The sequence below is a fragment of the Saccostrea cucullata genome, unplaced genomic scaffold (genome assembly GCF_032062105.1).
Source record: "Saccostrea cucullata isolate Sc308-1 unplaced genomic scaffold, CSIRO_AGI_Scuc_v1 ctg952, whole genome shotgun sequence".
Classification (NCBI taxonomy): domain Eukaryota; kingdom Metazoa; phylum Mollusca; class Bivalvia; order Ostreida; family Ostreidae; genus Saccostrea; species Saccostrea cuccullata.
The window spans coordinates 96,335-101,926 of record NW_026919591.1 but is presented as its reverse complement, the minus strand read 5'-3'; the positions used below and the strand labels follow the sequence as shown (position 1 = coordinate 101,926).

The following is a 5,592-nucleotide window of genomic DNA, read 5'->3' as shown; positions in this document are numbered from 1 at the left end:
CTTAACTACAAATACTAACAAACATAATGTCATAACACTATGTTGATCTTCAAATACCATTAATTTTTCTCTAATTCATAATTATCTCCCCTTGGAAAAGGGCATGGCCCTTCATTTGAACAAACTTGAATCCCCTTAACATAAGGATACTATGTAGCAAGTTTAGTTGAAATTGGTCCAGTGGTTCTTGAGAAGAAGATGAAAATGTGAAATGTTTACAAGAACAAGGACGAGAACGACTACGACAATGACAGACAATGGACAAATTTTGATCAGAAAAGCTCACTTTGACAGTATAAGAAAAGCAGCAGAACTACTACATTGAATACCTAAACTCCTCTAGAATTTACCAGTTGTCAAAAATGTATAGAGTAGTGTTTTTTCATAATCAAAAATGAATATAAAGGTATTTACTTGGCTTAAAGTCTGGATCATGTACATCATCATCAGATTCAAATTCGTAGTGTGACTGTCCAGTGTTCTTATAAGATCTGCCTGCAGGGAACAAAATAATACATTTGTTTATAATATACACCAGATTCAGAAAAATGAGAAATGAGATGCATGTATTAAATAAAAATGTCCCTGAACACAGTATTATTAAAGACTATATAATTATTTTACTTGTTTCCTTACTTATTTCTTATCAATTCATAATGTCATAAATTGCTGCATCAAAGCTATAATGTGAAATGCTATATGTATGTTGTTTCTCAACTTGGCATAACTTTTTTATTATGGGTTCATAGCTAATTTTTCATCTCTCTCAACTTGCCATATCAACGTTCCAGATTCTTTTCTCTCAGTTTACTCTTGATAGGATATCTTAAATGAACGAAGTTTTCTGTGTCTCACTCTATGGTATGTTGACCTACTGTATAATCTTCCCTATCTTGGCAAAAAGTCTTGTTGGTATTTGCAAAATTCATTTGAATAAATGCAGGAAACGACCTTTAAAGTTTTTTCCCTCTTCAAAAACACATACTTCGAATACAAGCTCAAAATCAAAATAAAGGTCAAAACATTTATATACTAGTATAAACAAAATACTCTTCAATCATTTTGCTGAAAATCAAAATCTGCATTGATTTGAAAATCAGGGAGTATATACATTTTGGGGTAAAAAATTATCTGGAGCTCTGGCTGATACAATTAATGATTGATTATTTGAAATAAACTTTTTTGTTTAAGAGTAAAGAAATAAATGAAGACTAAGAGTGTAATGCACACAACAATTTTTGTTGGTTTAATTTCTAATTTTATTTTCCTATTCTCTCCTACATAGGTTCACCTTTCCCCTTTCTACCAACTTTGGTATAGACTATACCAATTAAGTTTTTATCTCACCTGGTCAAATTCCCATTTTGAACACATTTTTTCTATGCCTAAAATTCAAATGTGTGCAAAACGGGAACAATCCTTTGCAAGGATTGAGAGGTGATGTGCAATTCTGTTTTTCTTCAAATCCCAAAGCATGATCATAAAATAATGTAAAATGCTGGAATTATGTGCCATTGTTTAACATGATCAAGGTCATAAAATATAAAGCTATTGTCTTTTTCTTCCATCTGGCCAAATATTACTTTCCTTGTATTCTAATTCAAAAGGCACATGTATTATGAACATAAAAGAGATGAAGAAAGTCAGACAGAACAAAATATGATATGCTCACAAACTCTTATCTCAGGATTACAAACACAAACTTTAATAGCACATATAACATTAATAATAATATGTTGAGTACCTTACCTTTCATATAAGCTTTAGAAGTTCTATTTCTCTTCCTTGTCAAATCTGGCAGCTTTGCTTTGACTGAAAACAGAAAAATAGAAATGAAATTAAAGGATTAAAAGCCCCTATTTTGTAAGAAAAGTTGAATTACTCGAAGAAGTGTGACTGTCACGCCATGATATGCATCATTTATTTTACAATCAGGTTTGCAGGAATTCCTAATTATTATGTTCCCCAAACGAAGTTGGATGATAATAAAAAATTTTCAAGAAATCACGCACATGCACATGTGCTGCAATCTGATTGGCTGAAACTTTAAATGGCTATATCTCCTTAGTTTTTTGACGAAATGCTTTGAAATTTAAAATAAAGTCATGCATTAGGATATCCTACAATATGATTTAGAGAAAAAAAAAAAGAAATCACGCCGATGCACATCTGCTGCAATCTGATTGGCTGAAACTTGAAATGGATATAACTCCCTTGGTTTTCAACCAAACAGGATGGGATTTAGAACATAGATAGATATACGGGCCTCCTACAAGAAGGTATGGTCATCATGCACGTGCACGCACGTGCGTGCATTTGGAACGAGTGAAATTAAAAATATACTTGAATGAGTGATTTCTAATACTTTTGGACTAATTGATTTAATGTATAATATATTTAAATATATAGAAAGTGAAGACAAGATGATATGATCATTACGCACGTACATTCACATGCGCACGCGTGCAATGTTGAATATAATTGGTATCCTTCTTGGAAAACGTCGTTAAAGTAAAAAATGCACAGATATTGTCTTATTTAATAAGGCTTACAGGGAATATGGCACAAAAAGGGAGTTGGGGAGCGTTTGGGGAACATCTGTAACGGTTCCCGTTACAATTAGCACTAGTTGTTTATCCTTTAACATATTAATTACAGCATGGACTTCTTTCCCAATTCCCCCATCATTTAATAATTGCATACTTGAAAGAATGGGTGGACTTAACGCCCTATTTTGGATCTTTTTGCGACCCCGCTACCAAGCTGTTAATGAAGTGAATCCAAAATATATTATGAGCAATGGAAAGAGCTACATATACTTGGTTATATTAGGTTGAACATTTGTACAACAACAATGCCATGTTGTCATGTATCGAAATTGAAGCAACGATACATGAGTATCGTCTTCCGGAATTTGACATGTACCTGGACTGGTTTTTATTTCACACAATCAATATTAATAGGAGGCGGGGCAATCGATCGGCGTCATTGTTGACATCTCTCTCTATCCCTCTCTCTCTCTCTCCATAAATTCGAATACGTGTTAAGCCTATTACAGCGATGTCTTTATTTTAAAAATGTGATGACACGCAAAATTAAAACAATATTTATTTTGCCAAATTCTGAAAACGGCAACAAAACACACTCAAAGACATAATTTAGATCGAGGTCAAGTTGAAGAATACAATGTAACTATTTTCACGAGTACACTCGCAGGTGGACATCACGTGATGAATTGTAATATTAAACAGGTCAATCGAAGACATAACAATGGAAGCTAGAAGTTTCTTTCGAACATTTTTTTGATAAATTAGGTGTGAGCACATTTTTGTCGGCTCTTCTCCTTTTAATATAACATTATTTTGCTCAATATACAACTACAGTTTTCTTAAGAACAGCCGACAAACATGTGCTGACTATGTATTCAGACGATGAAAAACGCGTGACCCTGATTATCTATTGATATTCAAGAAATCTTCAGGCACCATTCCTTCGACATTTATTTATTTTACCTCTAAAAAGCGTTTAAAATTCACATCCGTACCATGAATACACGGTTAATATATCGGGAGTTTATATGATGGAAAAAAATTAACATTTTGTGAAACTTAAATTTACGGCATTTTTTCTGGCCAGTTAAGTCCACCCATTCTTTTTACTACAATTTGATTCTATTTTACTGAAAACCATAACAACAAGAGGCCCATGGGCCACAATGCTCACATGAGTAACTTGGGTGATGCAGTTCATGTCCAGATTTCCCCTTTTTTATACTTATCATAAAAAAGTTAACAGACGGACAGCTTGACGGATGGACTAAATGTGATCAGAAAAGCTCACTTGAGCCTTCGGCTCAGGTGAGCTAAAAAAATTCCTTATCGACATAAATTTGCTATATCCATGTTTATTATATTTGAGTTTTGCTGTAGTGATCAATGAAGTGCTTTATTTGTGGCAAGTTTGGTTAACTTTGGCTTAGTGGTACTGGAGAAGTCATCATGAATATGAAAAGTTTAAGAAAACACCCACTACACTAAAGATGGATGCTGGAAACTTTTTGATCAGAAAAGCTCAATTCAACCTTTCGCTTAAAAGAGCATAAAATATTCTTTTGGTCTAAAGCAATCAGTAGGAAGAAAACTGAGTGAAAGTACAGACAAGAAGGACAGCATGCATTGTGGACCTCCAAAAGTGCTTCTATATTTTATCAACCATATCTAATGCAATTGCAATGAAAATTGTCATTGTGTAAAAGAGTTAATGAATATTATACACATCTTATACACATCTTATTTATTTTTGTTTAAAAAGCAAGGTAATAGGCAATAAAGCTACCTTGAACAGGATTTGAATCTGTATTTGACTTCAGTTCATCAATATCTGTTTCTTCATCTGTCAAGAGAAACCAAATTCAGCAAGCAATGTTCACTAATGTATTCAGCGATATTTTTCCCCCTTTTATTTTCTTCCCTTTTGCTCTTTTCTCTTTTTGGCAAATTCAAAACGGGAAGAATTCAAAGATTACAGTATAATTTCTTATACAAAGCTATAATGGGCGAATTTGAAATGGGACAAAATTGTTTTTCAAAAAGTTGTTAAATTACTGTAGACGTACTTTTTTTCCACGGGGTCATAATTTGGCGGAATCTCAATTTCTGTTTAATCCGTGGGAAGAAAATTATGCAGATTTTTCGAGATTGTCATTATATGCCGTACATTTATATTAAGTACGCTTGGACAAATTTCCGCGGAAAGTTTGTGACCGCGTACATAGCGTAAATTAATACCACGCGGAAAAAAGTACTTCTACAGTATTTGAAAACAAGGACATCAAACTCTTATTATTTATATCTGAAAGTTTATTTCTCCATCATCCATCTATACCTGGACAGGACTGTGATGTACGACAGGACACGCTTGCCTGATTTGCTACCAAAAGACCCTGAGGTTCTGCAGAACTAAGTTCATCATCTGTCAAGTAGATCAACATGAAATTAAGGTTAAGAGTACTGTGATCTTCATAGTCTGACAAAAAATACCAAACTAGGTCAGATAAACTTTTTATTTCTTTAAAATTTGGTTACATCTACCGGAAGTTCAAGAAACAAGAGGCCCATGGGCCTCATAGGTCACCTGAGCATCATGCAACAACTTTCAACTTTCAAATGATTGACTTTGGTTCATGTTTTAAGCTTTGGCATTCACAATTTTGAAAAAGGTACCATTGCTTATCATAACTCTACATTTAGCAATTGTTTAGTTTGTTTACTTAATACCAATAATCAGGGTAGGGGAACAAAAATGCATGTAAACTAATCAGTAATATTCAGCAATAATCAGGAGTGCCCCTATCACACTTGCTTATTATTAACCCCATCTACAGAAAGGGAAAAAAATGACTCGGCACTACCCCCCACCCAGATAATTTTACTGGAATAGCCCTGAGCTAATGTACATGATGTACATACATAATGAATTCTGTACATATAATCTGTCAATGTTATTTTGTGATCTTTCAAAAATCTATACACATTTTCAAAACAACCAGTGTATAATACTATGGTTTCAACAGGTCAGATTACGATTTGTGCT

At 33.5% G+C, this 5,592-nt stretch overlaps 1 long non-coding RNA gene across 1 annotated transcript; it reads right to left on the bottom strand.

Annotated features, from left to right (window-relative positions):
- Window positions 1-409: 409 nt before the first annotated feature.
- Window positions 410-4,390, bottom strand: LOC134233922 (uncharacterized). The gene is made up of 3 exons (XR_009985088.1): window positions 4,336-4,390; window positions 1,750-1,812; window positions 410-495 (listed from the first exon to the last, which is right to left on the bottom strand). It is a non-coding gene; the product is annotated as an uncharacterized LOC134233922 (long non-coding RNA).
- Between the last annotated feature and the right edge of the window lie 1,202 nt (window positions 4,391-5,592).